This window comes from Rousettus aegyptiacus, unplaced genomic scaffold, assembly GCF_014176215.1.
Source record: "Rousettus aegyptiacus isolate mRouAeg1 unplaced genomic scaffold, mRouAeg1.p scaffold_m13_p_2, whole genome shotgun sequence".
Taxonomy (NCBI): Eukaryota; Metazoa; Chordata; class Mammalia; order Chiroptera; family Pteropodidae; genus Rousettus; species Rousettus aegyptiacus.
Genome location: NW_023416295.1, coordinates 167,984,816 through 168,005,198, shown reverse-complemented (window position 1 = coordinate 168,005,198; position 20,383 = coordinate 167,984,816). Strand labels below are relative to the sequence as shown.

General features: G+C 50.7%; 1 long non-coding RNA gene across 3 annotated transcripts; it reads right to left on the bottom strand.

Moving 5' to 3' along the window:
* Window positions 1–13,970: 13,970 nt before the first annotated feature.
* Window positions 13,971–20,055, bottom strand: LOC107519222. Of its 3 annotated transcripts, XR_004955979.1 has the most exons (8): window positions 19,085–20,055; window positions 18,714–18,927; window positions 18,226–18,290; window positions 18,007–18,062; window positions 16,214–17,585; window positions 15,597–15,772; window positions 14,221–14,354; window positions 13,971–14,116 (listed from the first exon to the last, which is right to left on the bottom strand). It is a non-coding gene; the product is annotated as an uncharacterized LOC107519222 (long non-coding RNA). The 3 variants fall into 3 exon arrangements; XR_004955978.1 differs by having other exon boundaries at window positions 16,214–18,290; XR_004955977.1 differs by having other exon boundaries at window positions 16,214–18,927.
* Window positions 20,056–20,383: the final 328 nt, after the last annotated feature.

Sequence of the window (20,383 nt, the reverse complement as noted above, 5' to 3'; positions counted from 1 at the left end):
AGATTCAGATGCTCTCAAGAAGCATCCCCTCTCCCCATCCCGTTCCCTTCCCGAATCTGGGGCACCCTTTTCTCAGAGGAGACTAACTGATAATCCAGGGTGATAAAATGTTATCACTGTCATCCCACTGAAATGCACAGCAGTGCCACGTCCTATAAATCACCCGGATCTTGAAGAAGAGAGCGAGATGAGCATTGCATTATAAACCACAAAGCCCATTAATCACATGGCTACAAACCGTAAATATGACAAGTACATCCATCAATCCCGCACCTTTCTTTCTGGTCTGTGAATGCATACATTAGCAACTTAATGGGTTTAGAAGGCATTTTCTCCTATAGACTCAGAAGCAGACAGTATTTATGATAAGCCCCATGGGCCCAAAAGAAAGGAAAAAGGAGTCACCGAAGTGCTCAGGGGCATTCCAGGGGTTGTCCAGAAGGTGGCCAGAGCCGCCGATCCTGCCTGCAGTCTGTGGACACAAGGATCCACAGCCCAGCCTCTGGTGGGAAGGAGGCTTCAGAGAGCATTACCTGCCTGCTCCCTGTTCTCCGCCTCTCAGAGCTGTAAGCCCTTGACCTGAAGGCTTGGGCCTGCCCTCGGCTTCTGGGACGGTCTTCTCTTGGGACTGCAGAACCTTAGGTCATAAAACTGACGCCTTGTCTTCATTTCATTCCTGCTGTTAGAGCTAATCTGATCTTGTGTCTCAGAGATGGGCTCTGTCTCCTCTCTGGGACTGTATTTCTACCTTATACCCAAGTTCTGTTTATTTACTCAATTGTCTTTCCTCCGTCTATCTGTCTATTCGTCCATCCGTCTGTCCATCCATCCATCCATCTCCACCCACCCGTTTCTTCTGTAAACATTCTCCAGCTCTCCTATGCGTGGGGCCACTGAGCCTGGCTTTGGGGAAACCAAGGCAAACAGATGCCGTCCGTTTTGTACAGATCTCGGCCTGTGGTTGCGTTGGCCCCTGTGGTTCTTATGATTGTAAGACTGCCGGAGCCAGCCAGCTAAAGTCGATCAGTACCCGAAAGAGGGGGGTGAAGCCTAAGAAAAGAGAAGATAGGAAAGCGCTTCGGGAGGGCATACAGCCCGAGTTTATTTAGCACAGCCTTGATATAAGTTTGTGGATACAATAGCAAAGCACAGGGTACAATATAGTAAAGTACAGAGTACAATGGCAAAGCACAAAGTGCATTACCATAGGAATGCTGACATTTACATAAGTTCCTGTATATCCTTCCCTCAGGGTACGAACATCCTTTTCTGGGCTGTAAAACATTCCACTATCTTAAAAGGGTTTCTTTATGATGCAAGTCTCCCCACCAGGGTCAGTAATGTTTAAGTTAACATCTTGCTTCCTTGAACCATTGTTAAGCAGTCTCAGCAGCTGCTTCATGGCTATCAGCTATGTGACTTCTTCAGTATCTCTTAATGGCTCCCGACACAAGACATTCTCAGCAATGGTTTTCAGGAAACTTTGGGGGGGATAAAAGGTGTATTACTTGCAGGATCTGGAAATTACATGGCACACCTGGGGCCACACAGCGAGTTTGTGAATTGAGAGAGAGAGAGAGAGAGAGAGAGAGAGAGAGACAGAGAGAGACAGAGAGAGACAGAGAGAGACAGAGACAGAGAGACAGAGAGAGACAGAGAGACAGAGAGGGGTGGGGCTTGGGGTTCTGCTTTTGTTGGGGTAGAGGTGAGTCTTAGGGTTTCATAGGCTCAGCCTTTATTGGTGAATTTAAAACATAGGAGCAGGCATTTGAAGCTGGGGAATAGAAAAAAAATAAGTGATCAGTTATCGAAAATCAACCAAAATCTCTAAAACAAAGGAGCCTTAGTCGGGGTGGTGGCCTGGCTCTTTATCTAGAGCTGGTTCTGTGTTTATTGGTGATAGCTGTCTTTGAAGTGGGTGCCTTGGTGGTGGAAGCTTCGATCAGGCACTTCCATTACGAAAAAGAAAAAAGCAACAAGTATCTGGGCTTATACTACCCCACCTGGACCTGTGGGCTCACGATGGAGGAGGAGATGCAAACTGAGTGTGGCAATGCAGAGACAGAGAAGTCCAGAGATGGGGGGAGAGACCTGTCCTCTGCCTGGTCGTGGGAGTCCTTACTCATCACTCCCACCCTGACCTCAGGACCTGGCCCTGCTGGAATTACGGATTTCAGCCCTTGGGCATCTGCCTGCAGGCCACAGAAGACTGTACCTTCCTGAGGTTCTCATAATGGGCTTAGTCCTCTGTGGATGCTTCTGTTCAGACTGTTCTCCTGGTGGCGATTCAGGTGCTGGTTCCTTCTGTCTGGAGCCCCATGCACAGCCTCTGAAGAAGTGAGAGGTAGAGGAAGAGCCTCGAGGAGACATTCTGGCCCTTAACTGCCTTGTCGTGGAAGGGACACTTCATTTCTGCTCACTTTCCATTGGTGAGAACAAGGCACATGACCCCACCTAATGCAGAGGGGCTGGGAAATGGAGCTGGGCCGTGAACCCAGGAAAAGGATGTGTTTGGTGAGCATCAGACCCCAGGTGTGCTCTGCGTTCCACAGGTAAGTGTCATTTAGCAGGAGAAGTGCACAGTGGGGACGCATGGGAGATGAGAGGTAGCCTTGCACGAGCAGGTCTGGAAGGACCTTCTGGGAGAGTCTGGTCTGCAGAAAAAGCTAGAGGACCAAGTACCACGATTGCGCCCTAGCCTTTCATGCCTTCAGAGAATGTGCCCAACATATATTACTTCTGGAGCACACAGCGGGGACCTCGATGTGGAGGGGGAAGGCACAGCCAAGGGGGATTTAGAGTGTGCATGGGGAGGCATGGAGATAAACATTTTCCCTAGCGGCACTGAGGCTAGTCTGGAGGAAGAAGAAGGAGGTTGGGGGAGCTTGATGCTCTTCAGTCCTTGTCTGCTGACCTTTGGGAATGCCTCCTGAAAAGGGAGTGCTGCCCAGAGGCCTGGAGGCAGGTGTGAGCAAAGCCGTTGCCAGCCGGGCTGGCCAGTCCCAAACTGGCCTTCCCACGGCTCAGCCTCCCAGCCTCCCAGCCTCCTAGCCTCCCAGCCCAGCATGGTCTGAGTGTCTCCCACCACCCCAGACCTGGAAGTCCTCTTCAGAAAATACCAGTTCCTCAGGGATTTAGAAAGAGAAGCAGGCTCATTCTCGCCAAGAATCAGGTGTCCCATCCTGTTCCCTACAGGGCGGAGTTCAAACTCCTTAACCCACCATGCAAGTCCCTCCACAAACTGATCATTCCTCGCCGGCTGGAGTTCCCACACCGTAGCTCTGCCCGGACTCTGGGTTCCCCTGGACCACTTGCCTTTCCCCAGATAAGCTCAGGCATTTTCAGTGTTTTGGTTCATGCTCTTCTTCAACCTGGAAGGTGCCTCTCCCAAGTCAGTGGCTACTTGCTCTTCCAGGGCCAACCCAGTGGTCTCCTTCTCGATGGAGCCATGACCCAGTGCCCCAGGCACACTGGTCTTGCCCGCCTTTGAGCCTCCCAGAGCCCTCTGTTAACTTTTTAATCACTGGTCCCTGAGCTCCGCGAGGTGTTGCACAAAGCAGTTTGGCAGGTGATCAATAAATATTATATAGTGTGCCGTTGAGCTCACTGTAGTCCCTTCCATATGCATTTCCGTCTCCCATCTCCACGCCTTTGCACAATGTATTAGTTTTCTATTGCTACTGTAACAAATCACCGCAAACCTGGTGGCTTTAAACAACCTAAATTTATGAGGCTACATTTCTGTAGGTTAGAAGTCTGAAACACGCCTCCCTGAGCTAAGAATCGGTGTCGACAGGGCCACTTTCCTTCTGGGGGGCTCCAGGGAAGGATCTGTTGCCCTACGTTTTGCAGCTTCCGGAGGCTGTCACACACAGCCTTCCCTCTGTCTGCAAAGCCAGTGGCGTCGCGTCTCTCTGACCACTCCTGTGTAGTCACATCTCTCTCTGACCGCAGCCAGGAAAGGTTCTCCGATTTTAAGGGCTCAGGTGATTAGATAGGGCCTAACTAGATAACCTAGGCCAATCTCTCCATCTCAAAGTCCTTAACATTTATCACATCTGCAAAGTCCCTTTTGCCATATGAGGCGACATATTCCCAGATTCCAGAGATTAGGACATGGACATCTTTGGGGACCACTGTTTCGCCTCCCAACACATGGAGTTGAGTTCCCTCTACCTGGAATTTTCTGCCTTATGTTTGTCTATCTGGCTAACTTCTGATGACTCATTCAAATATCTGCCCCTTCCTCCTTCCAAGAAAGTTTACATGCACTTTTTGGGTGCTGGGAGTCAGTCCCTCCCTGCTCCTGTTTCTTTTGGGTCACCTGTACTTTACTGTAATTATTAGTGTATATTTCTCCCAACACCTGACTGCAAACAAGGTCTCTGGGATTGGGGTCTCTTACTTAGTCATCTCTACATCCTTATTGTAAACCTATTACAATATTGGACCTAAAAGAGCTCTGTCAGTGTTTATAGAATGACTAATAATGTTTTTTCTTTTTATGGAGTTTTGTTTGGAGAGAGGGGAATTCGCTGTCCCGCCCGCGGGACCGGTTATTTGGTGGGAGAACCGAGGAGAACCCAACCTAAAGAAAAGAGGGGTAACACGGACGAGAGAAAAGAGTGGAGGCAAGACAGTGTTCTGATCAAGCCTCAAATTTTATTTTTGGATAACAAACATATTTATACGGCAAGAACAAAGGGGGGCAGGCAAAGGGTACCTGTTGCAATATGATTGGTCTTCAGCTGGTGGTGTGAGGAGCGGTAAGGACAGGGGGAAGTACGAGGTGGGGGGGGAGAGCAGGAGACTATCAGCACCTTTGGTGGTCAGCCAGTTCTGGGAAAGGCTTGTTTATCATGGGTTTGGTTCTCACAGCCTGAGGGCTTGAGAGACCAAGGGCGCAGCTCCCAACAATTCGCAGCTTATTTCATATAATTTAAAAGGAAATCTGATTTCAGCCTAATCATTCCTTTAGGATCCCAAAGGCCTTTTATATCTTAAACATTTTTTCCTTGATGAAACTCTCACTGTTAAAAAAGGAACATGATGTATCTCCTTCCATGTTCTCTTCCATACCCATGTTTATGTATTCCAAAATTACATATTTTTACTTATGGGTATTATTATGTATTCAGTTTTGTGTCTTATATTTTCATTTAACATTATATTGTGAGTGATTGTCTGTGCCATTAAATGTTTTTGGAAAATATGACTTCTTATGCATGCTTGCGTTTCATGTTCATTAAATGAATGTACTTAACTCATTTCTTTGTTCAATGTCTGGGTAGTTTCTGATACTTTTTAATTATAATTAGTCCTGTGATGACTATCCTTATAGATGAATCTTTGTTCATGTCTTTAATTATTTCCTTGGGTTAAATTCCTAGGAATAGAATTAAATCACCAAAGGATATGAACTTTTAATGACTATTATTATGCATTTCAAAAAAAATGTTGGACAAATTTACACCTATCGGGGAATACATTGTCTCAGTTTTTGACATGTTTTAATGGACATTTCTTAATAAGAAACAACTTTGCTTATTTCATGGGTAAAAAAAATTGTGTCTAATTGTTATTTTAATGTACAGTTCTGTTAATGCAGGCTTATTTATTTTTTTAAAATTAACCATTCACTTATTTATTTTTCCTTTTGTGAACTGACTCTTCTTTGCTCATTTCTCCACTAGGGGTTAATGTTTATTCTTATCTATTTGTATGAATCTTTGAATACAATGACATTAATCCTCGTTCTGAAATATTTTTGGTACATGTTTGCTCTCACTTTATTGTGTTCACAGCCCCTGGCTTTTGCATCTTTCATTTTGTCTTCAAAGGAAGTTGAACTTTAAGCATCTTTCTTAGGTCCTCTGGGAGCAAAATCACTTTGTAGGCTTGAAATCGTTCATTTTCCCCATTTCTTTTCTCTCTGCCATTCCTCACAAATAATCCCTGGCAGTTACTAAGCATTTTTGTGTTGCTTTATACTTTTGAGTGCTTAATGGTTCTTTACAGGTTCATCAGAGAAAGAAGGATCTTTTCTTTCCTCTCCTGCTCCCTTTGGAAATTCTGCGCTGTAGGAATCTTTCTAACAGAATGACAACTCTTAGAGGAGGCGTGGCTTCTGGATAGCGTCCATCACTTGATCTAGATCCCGTCATTTTAGTAAGGGAAAACCGAGGCCCAGAGAGAGGATGGGAGTCGCTAAGGGTCACACAGACACTTGGTGATGAAACTATACTCTACTAAGTGAGGACCGAAGGAAACAGACAGTCCCTCTGCTGTAGATGGAATGTTTGTATCCCCCGACCCCACTTAGATGTTGAAACCTAACCCCCAATGTGATGGGATTAGGAGACGGGGCCTTTGGGTGGTGATTAGGTCGGGAGGGTGAAGCCCTCACGAATGGGGTTTGTGCCCTTATTAAAGAGGCTCCAGAGAGATCTCATCCCTTCCACCATGTGAGGTGACGCTGAGAAGACAGCTTATCTGCGAACCGGGAAGCAGGATCCTCACTAAATCTGCTGTGGCTTTGACCTTGGACTTCCCAGCCTCCAGAACTGTGGGGGATACATTTCTGTTGTGTATAAGCCACTCGGTCTGTGTTATTTTTGTTATTGCATCACAAACAGAATGAGACGGCCTCTCTGGGAGTGGCAGCAGGTTAAGGGGATGTCACGCACAGAAACGCCTTCCGAAGCATGCTCTTGACAGGATGACTTGTTGTAGTCCCAGCAATACCGAAGCAGGACCCTTCTCCTCTCTCGGTCTCAGTATCCTCCTCTATAAACTGAGGGGGGGCCTAAAGATTTTGGGGGTTCCTTCAGGGTTTGCTGTTCTGTGGTCGTCCATCTAGTGCAGATGTATGTGTCCTGATAATCACTGTCGCTGGCTTTGGAGTTCGACCCATTTGGGTTCAAGTCCTAGCTCTGTCCCTTACGAGCTCTGTGAACCAAACTCGACAGGATTAAGGAGGGTCCACAGGCCCACCGGCCAGCGAGGCCTGGGGTAGTCTTGCTGCCATAAGCCCAGTATCTGGAGCACCTGGGCTGGGCGCTGGGCATCTTCATGGCAGCCACATTGAAACCCTTACCCCCACCTCTGCCAAGGTTGCCCTGGCCTTGACTCGTGTCTGATTTTCTGCGTGTACTGTGCTGCATTCCTGACCCTGCAGCCTATGGTTTTGGGGTCCTGAGATCCTGCCCAGCCATAGCCAACTCCCTTCCCAGAGCCTAGACTCTCTCTCTGGTCCTCATCCACTGATTGGGGCCCTTTCTGCCTGGTGGCTTACCTGCCACGGTGAGGCCCCTCTTGCTGACCACACATCCTGACATCTTCTGAGGCACTGTAGCACCTGTACCCAACCCCTAGGCCTCATTCATCAAATAGCCCAAACTCTTTGCCATTCCCTTCAGACAGGTAGCCCTGGCCTGTCCCCTGACTGCCCTCCTTGCTGATGCCACCCCAGGGGCGAACCTCACAGCCCTGCTAACTTTCCTGGCCTTGACCCTGGGCTGATCCTTCCTTGAGACCCTTAGCAAGCCTTCTGTGGAATAGTACTATTCAATTTTTTTTAAAAAAAGGAATTTAAAACACCCTGCTCTGTTTTAGTCGTCTTTCCCGAAAACCTGGGCTTTTCGAGGTTTGCAAGGGTCCTTAATGTTACGGTATGTTTGATGAGTTTGGCTTTCGTGCCGTCCCGCACTGACTGGCTCAGTTTCTGTTTCTCTCGGCGTCTTTGGGTGTCTGAGGTTTCAGTAGTGCCAGAATTGAGTCAAGCACAAGGCAGTTTTGGGAGTGTGTGTGTGTGGGGAGGCAGGTCGGCAGGAGGAGCGTACGTGAAGGGTACTCAGAGGGAAAAGGGGGAGTCCAACCTGAGGCAAGTCCCCTCCAGCCCACCCCAAGGATCCAGGGGAGCAGAAGTGTTCCCCGAGACTTCGTAGGGGTTCCTGTGCCCACACTCTCCAGAGTGAGCACTGGTGGCTGGTGGTGTGTCCTTTAGACCTTTTTAAAATGAGTATTAAAGGCACAGACACAAAATAATGGCGAAAATGTAATTTTAAGATATCTCCTTGCACTTTGAGTCCGCAGGGATAGGAGAATTACATGACATGATTATTATGACTTTAGCAACTCTTATTTATTTCATATCTTGTTGATCATAGCAGCGGCAGCAGCCATTGGCAGAACAGCTGTTTCTACATCGTGGGGCCTTTTACTTACTTCGTCTTTAGTGGGTGACAGGTGTGCATTTGAATCAAGGACCCGTGCACTCCCTCAACTTCTCAGGATCTGATGCCCCCCAGGTTGACAACTGCTGCTATAGATTTGGGAGGAGGGGGCACCTTATCCTTGTTGGTGGCTTCCCTGAGGAGGCGATATTTAAGCTGGGTCTTGATGGATGAATAGGAGTTTACCAGGTAGAGAAAGAGAGAGACAGCATTTCACATAAAGGAAACAGTATGTGCGAAGATACAAAAGCATAAAAGGGCCTGTCCTGTGGGCAGCGAACCATGCTCGGGATAATAATAGTGACACTTACTGAGTGCTAATATGCGCCAGAGGCTTTCATAGAATATTTTTACTTCATTTTCGCAGAAAGCCTATGAGCGAGGACTATTATTATTTCCATTTTATATAGATGGGCAAATCGAGGCACAGAGAAATTAGCTTATCCAAACTAGTAAAAGGCAGAACCAGGATTCAAACTCCGAGAACTCCGGCTTCTGGGTCTGCTCACTGACACCTGTTCTGCCGCTTACCCCAGAGGTTACGTGATGCACGTGACTCAAACACAGAAGTCCATTGCAGCTTTCGCTAAAAGCCAGTTGGGTTTGCCCAAGTGACGCCTTTGGTTACTGGTCCAAAGTCCATGTGCCCGAAGCTTCGAAAGGCTGACATTCAAAACCTCAGAGTTTGGAGTAGGGAAAGGTTCATTGATCAGAAGATGGGAGCCTTAGGGCTTCCTCAAATCCATCTTAAGAGAGCCCAGCATTCAGGCTGCTTATTTTTTGTCAAGGGAAGAGAGGATGGGAGGGGCAACAGGTGATTGACACCGCAGACCTCTGGGCGCCAACAGGGGTCCAAGGAAGAGAACGAAATCTCTAAATCTCTGTTCCAGTCCCATTCGCCCCCTGCTGCTGTGAGTCCGGTCTTGAGGCTCCCTCAAATCTTGGATAAACAACCATTATTTTGCACGTTTCCCCAACTCCTTGAGAGAGGCACTCTCTGGCGCGGGGCGATGCTCCCAAAAATTCAAGCCTCGAGCAGAATTCCTTTAACGATTAGCATATCTATAGCAGGAGCTAGTTGCCTGAAGACCACGGGAAAAGGCTAGCTAGAATTTAAAGTCAGACCCAGCGTTTCGTTCTGTTGCATTTTCCCGGGGTGGGGGGGATGGGAGGATGGGAGTGGGGGTGCGGGCGCTCCTTCTCTCTGTGTTGGGAGGTTTCTCCAGAGTTCCCTTCGGGGACCAGGATTAATCTGGGGGTACGCTCTCCTCCCCACTTCACAGACCCTCTGCCTTAGGATTTCTCGTCTAGGGCGGGGGTGAGTAGAGAGGTTTGGGGGAGGCTGTAAACCATTCAGAGCCGTGGTTTCTACTGCTGAGGAGGGGAATGGCGCCCGGAGAGCTGCCCTAAACAGGGCCCTCAGCCTGGAGGGGAGGCGGGGCCCCACCAGCCAGCCTTGCCTGAGAAAAACACCGAGCTTGCCCCAAGGCCCCGGTCCAAGCTCCTGCCTGTGGCCTGAGAGCCCTACTGTGTCAAAGACCAAAGGGACCTCAGAGGGCACAAGGAAATGACACCCCAGGCCAGGTGATGTGTTTTACCTGCCCAGCTGGACCTATCCCCAGAGTTCAAAGGCACCTCAGAGGAGGGTCAGTCTGACTCCTTTCCGAGCAGAAAGCCCAGCTGGCCACAGAGGGCTCACTCACTCCCGCTGGAGGGCTGGGGAGAGTTTGCTCAAGGGACTGTTTACAAGGTGTAGGTGGAGCTGAGGAAGCCTGCGAGGGATGGTGAAGGTGCCTCGGCCTGACAGCTTCCGGAGGCTCTATCAGCCCTAGGTCTGAAGTTGTAAGAAAGGGAGCTTTTCAGGAAGGAGGAGAGGCCCTTGGGAGCTGGGCTTCGGGCTGAGGAAGACGGCCACTGGCAACCAGGGCCCGGCATGGGGGGAGCAGGGAATAAATGCTCTGTCCTCTCTTTCCTCCTTCCCTCCCGTCGCCTTGTACTGCCTCCCACTGCAGGAAGCAAGAGGGCCAGGGAGCCTCTGGGTCAAGGTCACCTTGCCTCTCTTCCATACCTGCAGGCACAGGGGGCTCAAGGGCAAGTGTGAGGGCAGCTCCAGCCGGTTTCTCTGAAGCTGAGCTGGTTTTACTCCAACATCAGTGAGACCCGGTGCAATCAGACCCCCGAGGTTACTTCCTGGTTCTGCCATTTGCCGGCTGGCTGTGCGACCTTGAGCAGTTTCCTGTAGGTGAGTCTCAGGGGCCTTATTAGTATAATGGGGACAGTGACAATTACAATCAAGGTTTCTGCGAAGATGAAATGTGATGGTGGTTTACCCCATTCCAAGCCCTGTTCCCGATGGGTTTCTAAATATATTCTCATTTAACTCTCCCTCCTCCTCTGTATGATATCCTTATTATCATCCTTATGTCACAGATGAGGATGCTTAGGGGTTAGACGACTTGCCTGATGTCGTATCCCCAGCTAATAACCAGCAGGGCCAAAGCCTTAACCACCGCACAGGGCACTCCCTGTGATAAATGACACCAGCCTCACGGGGGCCCAAGACATGTAAGCGCAGTGGGTGGCAGTTAAATGGTCTCACGATGGTACATCATCGATGAATACCAGTTAAGAACTATTGGGACATCCTATGCTCCAGGCACTGTATGAAGCACTTTTCCTTGAAGTGCCTTTAGCAGTTGGGATTATCCTCCTCGTGGGTGAGGAGACTGAGGCCCAGAGAGGAAGAGAGCCTGGTCTCAATCCCGCTCCTGCAGTAAGCCTAATTTTAGATGGCTTTGCTAATTTTGGGAAACATAAACCCTGCATTGTCATTCCATCTGCTCATGGGATTATTAGGTATGGCATATTGAGAGATGGAAAAAAATGGGAAAGTTTTCAGGAAAAAAAAAAAAAAAAAAGCTATGTTCTCTCTCTCCAAGGGGGGAAATAAATACTTGGAATAAAATAAAATGCCTACCCCTCAATTTTTCAACTTTTTTTTTTTTTTTTATGGAATGTTATATGTCTGATGAGGAGTTAAAGCTTCAGGCCATGCTGGTGACAGAGGGAGCTGGTGAAGCCAGACAGGGGCCAGATGGAATGAGCAGTGCTCTATCTGTCCCTTCCATAACTCCTAGGCTGGGGCGACCTGTCACTTTGAGCAAGGGGGAGGGAGAAAAACGAGCCAGTTCGTTTCTAAATGGCTCTGTAACTCCAGGGTGTTATCGAGCAGAGACAAAGGACACCCCATAATTCTCGGGTCGGGAATCAGGATCTCCGAGAAGCAGGCACAGACTGTCCCACTCGCCGGAGCCTCCCTCCACCTCTCCCTCCTGGGATCCGCGCTCCATAAATACACAGAGATCGATCTCCGGGAGCCATCGATTTCCCCTCGCCGTTATTGATTCCGTTCTTAGATGAGCGGAGACTTTCCCACCAGAAATAAGCTCTGTATATCTTTCTTGAAAGCCTTTGCCGTGCCAAGAGTTCGGCCAAGAGAGGAAGAGGTGTATCTGTTCTCAGAAGGCGGCCCGGCAAGCTGTGCCCTGGGTGTGGGGACAGAAGAGGCTCTCTGTCCCTGGACCCTCTGGTTTCTGGAGGGTGTCGAGTTTGGGAGTTTTCCCAGGAGGAAGAGAAAGCGGCTTTAGCCGATGGTGCCTCTGTGTGTGTTTCACACGACTCCCGGAAGCATGAACGCAGGGGGCGAGACAGCCCCTTGCAGTTCCTCAAGCTTTGAGATGCACGCCTCACCTGGGCGTTGTGTTAAAGTTCAGACTCTGGCTCAGCGGGTCCAGGTGGTCCTGTGCATTGCTTATAAATTCCCAGGGGATGCCGGCGCCCATGCTGCTGGCCCTGGGACCACACGCGGAATAGCAAAGTGGAGGGCTCTCCACCCTCTCAGACTGTGGTTTTGAGCCTTTTCTATCTTTCGAGGCTGCTGCCTTTAATTCCCTTATTAACCCATTCACTGAATATTTATTAGCTACCGTGAATCAGGCTCAGCACTGGGCTCTGGGGTAGAAGAGGAACAGACCACAGTGCCTGCCCTTATATCACTTTCGGTTGGGTGGGAGAGACCCATGTTCAACAATCACCGCTCATAAACGCACTGTGATGAGCACCCTGAGAAAGGGTTGTGGGACCCCTCCCAGGCGAGGGGTGTTTGATTCTTCTGGGAGGCCTCAGGGAGGTGACGCTGAAGCCAGATGTTGAAGCAAGAGCCACATTCTTCCAGGTAGAGAGGGTAGAGGCCAGCGGGGTGAGTATGAGAAGGCCTGGAGGTTTGAAGGTGTTTGTCATGGCCAAGAAAGCAGGGTGCTGGTGACAGATGCCTCCAAAACAGGGAAGTTGGTTTGGTGCATGTGGAGTGCAGACTGGGCTGTTCCCACCAGGCTGGGAGCTCTTCAGGGTCAAAGGCCTCATCTGGCCTTTTTCTATATTGCTAGCCCTGGCAGACAGCGCTCAGCAAATCACTAATTAAATTAAAATGAAGCCGATTTGTTCACTTTTGGCAGAAACGCTCATGCTTTAGCGTGTATCAGACTATCCTGGGGGGCTTGTTAAAACAATTTCACGGTCCGCACCTTCGGTTTCCGATCTGGTAGGTCTGGGTGGGGCCTAGAATCGCATTTCTCACCCGTTCCCAGGCAATGCTGCTGCTGCTGGTCCAGGAACCATCCTCCAATCAACAGTGAACACCATTGTTTTTAGTGAGTAATTCTTCCAGGCAGAGGGGAATGAGCGGGTTCGGGGAAAGTAATGTGGATTAATGTCGAAAGCATGGCCTTTGGAGTTGGCTAGGCCAGGTTTAATCAAGTTCTGCCACCTGTGTGACCTTGACATGCTACTCCCTTGACTTTCCCCATCTGTACAACGGGTGCACTTACCCGTCATGCATTGTGGTGATGGGTGTTTTCCTCCACAAAGAAAGACATTTAGGTTAGAGCCTCACAGGACAGAAGATAGACATTCTATAATACCTGTCATAGGACTCGTTAGCAAGGTTTCAGGTGAAGCTCAACTCAAACCAGCTTAAGATATAAAAAGTAGATTATTGGCCTATGTTACTCAGAAGTGTGGGTCTGGAGTCAGGAGTGTCAGGGTCAGGAATTCAGATGATGCCCTCAGAACTCTCTTTCCATCTCTGGGCTCAGACCACTTCTGTTTCGGGCACCTCCTCAGGCAAGCTCTCTCTGTGACAGCCACGATGACATAGGTAGCTCCAAGATTCTAGTTTTTCACAGTTGTTATTGATCCTAGAGAAAAATGGTGTCTATTCCTGAACTCATCACTGAGCCCAGGGGACGGAGAGCTCTGACTGGCCGAACCTTGGTCATAAGGCGATGGACTGAAAAAGCAGGTGTGGTGTGTGGTGTGGGGGGTGGTGTGTGTGGGGTGGGTGTGGGTGTGGTGTGTGCTGTGTGGTGTATGCGGGGTGGTGTGTGCGGGGTGGTGTTGTGGAGGGCAGTTGAGGATGGGATCTCTCCTGCAGAGCTGCTCTGGGGCCAGAATTAAAGGGGCAGGGAAAGGAAATGCCCTGCACTTTAAAACTGACTCGCTTTTAAAATATTCCATAATTTAGAATCTTCGCCATTTCAGAATTCCTCTCACTCTGCCTGGCTTAACGAGGTTTTTAAAGGACTGATAAGGAATTAAGAGCACTTTATGTTATAATAGTAAATACTCAAGTGGCAATTACCTAGGGCCAGGTAGCGTTTTACATATCAATTCACTTATTTTTTTTCCAGGAACCTTACAAAGTAGGTGAAGTAGGTCCTGTTCTTCTTCGTTTTATTTTTCACAGATGATGAACCGAGCACAGGAAGGTTTGGTTGTCTGCGTCGCCAACTGCCTCGTACACAGTCTCTCGTCGATCTTGAAATCTTATCAAAGGAAAATTTGTTAGAGGTGATGTCAACCAGTGGCCCCCACCCCCCAACCTGCATTTTCTCCTTTTTGCAAAAATGGAGGTGGAGGATTTATTCACCTGTGGTCATGCAACGCAGTAACGGCACCACCAGGAATAGGACACGGGTCTTCAAAACTCTGAATCCAGCGCCCTTTCTGCTCTCCCAGGCTTCTCCTGCCTCCTGCTGGGCTTTCTGGAAATAGTCAGTGTTCCTGAGTGGGGAAAAATCCGCTTTACCATTCCCCACGACCGCGACTGGAGGGTGGCTGTGAGCCCCCCCTGGCCCCCCTCCCATCCCCAGCACCTGCCCCTGCATCGGTACTTGTGGGCGCTCTCCTTGTGTGTTTGTGTATTCTTATTTTTTTGGTAATACCAGAAAGCGTTTCCTTATGTGTCAGCCCATCCGACTCTGTGTCTTTGATTCGGACCATTAGGAGGTGGGGCACTCAGGGGTCACTGATGATCTAAAAGGATCGGGAATGAGCCCCTGCTCGGATGCCGGGTTTCCTTGCCGCTCACGGTGTGGTCTGAGGACCACCTGTACCGGCATCTCCTGGGAGGGCCTTAGCAATTCAGGGTCTCGGGCCCCGTGCCCCACCTGCTGAGTCAGAATCTGCATTTCAACTAGATGCCCAGGCAATGCCAGAGCACGGCCTCATTGTCTTCCTGACTCTTCCTCATCCATCCCGGAGAGAGGAGAAAGTAGCCACTAGGTGGGGGTGTTGCCCGGGCCGAGGCCAAAATGGAAGGAACTTGGGGATCCCCCAGGCAAAGATGCAGAAGGCTCAGCCAGCCAGGCTTCGAGGGAACAAATGTTTTAGATTTCAAACAGTGACCCTCTGTCAGCACTCAAACATTATCTGACTCCCAGCAGCGGTGGGATGATGTTTTAAAAAAACTCTAACTGACCCAAAGGATGAAGATTTTCCCCAGGGAGGATTCAGGGGTGTCGTCCCAGGCCCCACAGCCATCTTGAAAGCTGGTTTAATTTCACTGTAGTTGGGGAGACAGAGGGTCCAGGTGGCCCAGCAGGAAGAAGTGGCCGACTGGGAATCTCATTTGAGTCCACACCCATCTGTCCTGGCTCCAGAAACGCCCTGAACACCCAGCGCTTTGTTAGGACAAGTTGTCCACTCACACTGGGGACTTCTGGGAAAAGTGTGGGCATACAGGGCATCGGGCTGTACAAATCCTGGAAAAATTTGCCGCTGGGCCTTGAAGGTCTAGACAGCACTCTCTTTCCAAACTTTTATTATTATTATTATTATTATTATTATTATTATTATTTTAAAGCCGTTTTCCTCATCAGGCAGTGATTATTTCCAGTCCCTTGTTCTGCCACTAACTAGCTGTGTGAGCCCTGGTTTCCTCATCTGCGAAGTGGGGACGACATGCCCTGTCTCTTGCATTTGTTCTGAGGATCACGACTGAATGCCATTATGAGACAAACGTACCTCTCGGCTGCCGTATGGCGTCTGTACAGGATGAGATGTCGCTGGGGACGCGGGGCGTTAAGAGACGGAGGAATTTTGGGGAGCAGGGTAGGCAGCTCTTGACGCCAGCGTCGCCTCGGCTGCAGAGGTCCCCACGCTGTGCTCCTAGCTTCCATTCCTCTCCCGTGGTCCATTCTCTACACAGCAGTCAGTGTATTTTAAAATAATAATAATAATAAAAAAAATCAGTTTATGGCTCTACCGCACCCCTTCAAACCTTTCCATGGTTTCTTTCCCCTTGCCCTTACGGGAAACCCAATTCCTTACTCTGATCTACAAAACTCGTCTGCTGCTTGTTCCCACCTAACTCTCCCGAATTCCCACCTTGGGATCTTTGCATTTGCTGTTCCCCGAGCCCACTTTTTGTGCTCATTTCAGACCTCAATTTAAATGTCACCTCCTCAGAGAGACGGTCTTGGGGCCACCGGTCTGAAGTAGTCATCCACCAAGTAGCCCAAAGTCGTTTAAATTCTCTGCACAGCGCTTCTCACTCCCTGATATTTCGATTGTTTATTAGTCTAATCTCCCATCTAGAACATAAGGAATGTTCGAGAAGGGATCTCTTCTGCCTTGCTCACCTGGGCTCTCCGAGACTTAGGATGATCGATGCCTGGCACATAGTAGGCACTCAAACTTCTGTTGAATGAAGGAAGGCTGGGCGACTGAGTCTGCAGTCCTGGCTCCTGGGAACACTCCAGCCCCAAAGGGCTGGACTGCTTTCCTGGGCACGGTAGCCATGTGCAGTTGTGCGCCCACGTGCACACACTCATGCACGCGGGGGAGAAGCCGCTGTCTTGGCTCTTTGCACACTGCCTCCGAGGGACTGGAGGAGTTAGGAGGGAGACACCTGCTTTGCCAAATGGCTATGTTAAAGCATGTGTTTTCTCCGAAGCCTGTTAAATTCCTGCGAGTTGGGAGAATAATTAAATCTCATTTTATGATTCAGTGTTATCGCACACTTTGGGTTCTGTTGTAATTATTAAGAAGGATGGAAAATAAAACATCCAAATACCATAATTAACTTTCAGATCGGAACAGATGTCAGCTTGGGGAGGGGAAACACCTCCGGGGCAGATCGCTTTTCCTTCTTTCTGCTGCTGCTGCCCCTCCCCTGCCGCTGCCCCCGCTTCCCTCCGTCCATCCACCTAGACCTGCATCCTTTCATTTCTCTGCTCATTGGTGACCATGTATCCACTGAGCACTGCTTAGTGGTGGACACCTTTCTAGAGAACGAGAGGGAGAGAGACTACTTCCTCGTCCTTCAAGGCTTAGGACAAGCATTACCCCTTCCTGCTGACTTCCTCTCTACTCTGGCGGGAGTGAGTTTCCTTCCTCCTCTGAACGGCCAGGCACCCAGTGCAAACTCCGCACAGAATTTGCCTCTAGCATGTGGTGGAAGACATTTGCATGTCAGTCTCCTCTACCATAACCTCCGCACCTCGAACGCAGGATTGCTCCCGTCTCGTGAATCGCCACGAGCCAGTGCCTAGAACAGAGTCTGATACTTAACAGGTGATGCTCAGTGAGCATCTGTGGAGTGAATAAAAGTTCTTTTTCGTTTTCGTTTCTCTCTCTCCAGGAACCAGTCCGTCGTCAGGAGCAGTAAACATTTACAGAATGGACAACCAAGGGGTTATCTTCAGAGATGGAGAAAGAAAGAGGGTTGGGTTGGAGCGGGGAGAGGGAGGAGAGAAGCAGAAGCGAAAGCCAGAAGGAGAAAGGCGGGCTGGAGACCCGAGTGTGCCGGGGCTGCCATCGGCAGGCGCCAGAGGCCGGGGGGCTGCACAGCAGAAGTCGGTGTTCCGCCGTCCTGGAGGCTGGAGGTCCAGACCGAGGCGCCAGCAGGACCGGTTTCTGCGGCGACCTCCCCGTGGTGTGCCGATTGCCGTCTTCAACCCGCGTCTTCACAGGGCCTTTCCTCAGTACGTGAGTGTGTGTCCTAATCTCCTCCTATAAGGACACCAGTCATATTGGATTCAGGCCCACTCTGGCGACCTCATGTTAACTTAATCACCTCTCTAAAGACCCCATCTCCAACTACATTCACATTTTGAATTCCTGAGGGTTTGGAGTTCAACATATGAATATTTGTAGGGACACGATTCAGCCCATAATGGGGTTACAGGTCCCTTCTGTTACTATTTCGGGGGTGAAAACTTGACCAGGAGACTCTAGAAGAGGAAATGGACGGTGACTTTTAGGTTGCGTGGTGGCGAGGGGCAGCTGGCCGCCCTTCCCCCTCCTGGCTTCTCCTGGGCTTCCTCCCCTCCACCCGACGTGGAACGGCGTCATTCTGGGCACATCCCTGGTTTTGCCACAAGGGGGAGACAGAGCTCTTAGCGCCGGCTCCACTGCAGGAAGCCAGACCTACTGGGACAGATCAGCGGGTGCCATCACCGACCGGGTCACCGGTGCCATGCTCCAGACCTGTGTGGGAGGCAGCAGAGAGTGGTAGCAAAAACCCTGACCCACACATATGTCGAGAGTCCCGGGTTGGGTGGGGGGCTTGATGGGCGTCTGGGCTTGTCACCAATCTGCTCTGGGACACCTCGTTTGCAGCATCGAGGGGCTGTGCTCCCCTCTCTCTCACCTCCTTCCAGCTCTGGTGTTCTGTGAGGTGGGTGCCGAGCAGCCACATCTGGCTACAATCTCCACCTGTCATAGAGGATTAAAAATAGCAGCACGACGATGACAATTTGTTTGGGTGTTCGCCACCCCCACCCCCCGCCCCAGCTTTTTTGAGCGTGTGAATTTCTTTTCTCCCAAGTCAGGGAAAGGCTCCTGGATACAGTCAGGATTATCCCGTCATGCTTTAATAAAGGCCTCCTGGTGCCCGGGCTGCAGATTGCTTCAAGCCCTTGCTGTCCCGGGAGAGGGTGATAGAAATCAGTACTGGTGCAAAGCCCTCCCTTCTCTTTCAGAAGAGAGGGTGCGGGGTCCTGTTCCAGGGGCTGGCAGGCCCTGCTGCTACCGCCTGGCTCTGTGAGACAGGTGTTCAGCAAGGAGAGGGAGCTGAGCAGCTGCTCTCTCCACGACGCTCTGGGAGACAAGCACAGTTGGGAGGGGCGCCACCGATACCCCCAGCAGCTCTGCCTCTAACTTCCTGTGAGCTGGAGAGGCAGCCGCTCCTCCACACAGGGCCTCTGGGAAATGACGCGGGCAGATCCGATTTTACAGGGCCGCGTGGTGGGATTGGTCCTGGCTGCCTGTGGTCCTGTTGAGAAGCACTTGGAGGCCACATCCGGTTCTTTAAGGAAAGAAGGCTGCGATGATTAGTGATGTCTGCCAGGGCCTGGAGTGGGAGAGCGGCAATGTCAATGCCACTCATCTGTCACCTCTGGACCAAATGAACTCTAGGGCTCACTGCAACTCTGAGATCTTATTAAATCCTAGAGATGTTCATCCTGTGATCAACGCATCGTGATATTCCTCTGACCATGGCTTCTTACCAAGTCCGTTAGACGCTGTTTTCCTTGCAAATGGTGGTGGGGAGGGATGCACGTAGGGGGCCCACAGCGAGCTTTCCAGGGGCGCCCTGCATGCTCGAGGCACCCATTTCTTTCCCCCAGCTGCCAGGATTGGAGGTTGTGGATGGCTCGCAACTGAATCCTGTTCTAGGCATGGTACTCGGTTGAAGAGAGTGACTTTGTCCTAGGTCGCCCCTCCCCCCTTCGTGGGGGCCACCTGGGGCCAGCGACTGGTCCAGGAATAGCATTTGGGACACCTGTGAAAGGCCGTCCCAGCTCCCTAGCAATTCGTAGGAGCAGCTGAGCTTCCGTAACAGTTGCGTCTCAGCTCAACTTTCCCCTCTGCCCGGTCCTGCAGCCAGCTCTTTCTTACAGGTGCCATCCCCGAAAGGGCCCCCCTGGGCACAGCTGACGGTCACGTGTCCATCTCAGAGCTGTTTCTGGTGAACCCAGCCTAAGAAGCGTGAGCTGAGCCACACGCGGCAGTCACCCGGGCCGCTCCAGTTCCCACCCTTCTCGTTCACAGGCCTGGGCGAGAAGCTGATCCGCGGGATGCACAGCGGGTTAAGAGGGGTCCTGGCAGCCGATCCGCGGATGCCGCAGTTCCTTCTCGCGTAAGTCACAACCTCCCAGACGTCTGATCCGATGACATAACCTCCTGCGGTGCCTCCCCGCTTAGGCCCTGGTGCAGTGTGAGTTGGGTGCTGTCATAGGAAGCCCGCAGACCCAGACCGCAACGGCATCTCTGCGACCGACGTGTGACCAGGGGCAAGTCGCTGGAGGTGCGGTTTGAGACGGCCAGGGAGGTGCGCTGGTCCACGCGGGGGAGGCCTGGAGCTGCGCCCCCTTGCCACACTCACTCTGCCCCGAAGGTGACCCCAAACTCCCTCGGAGGGGCGGGGTTTGGAGATGAGTGACCGAGGGGCTCTGAGGGCCTCAAGCGCATGCTACTGCCCCAGTTTCCTAGAGCGGCTGTAGTAAACGACCTCTGCAGCTTAAAACTAGGACGTTTATTCTCTCATAGTTGTGGAGTCGAGGTGCGCGCAGGGCGAGCTCCCTCTAGGGGCTTGGAGGACTCGTTCCGCACCTGTCTGGTGGCTGCTGAAGCCTCCTGCCTCCACCTCCACTTGTCTTCTGTGTGTCTGTCTCGGGTCTCCCTCTGCCTCTCCCATAAGGACACTCGTCATTGTATTTAGGACCCACCAGTAAATTCCAGGGTCAGCTTCTCAAGACCCCTGACTTATTCACAGGCAAATACTTTCCAGGGACCATTGTTTTTGG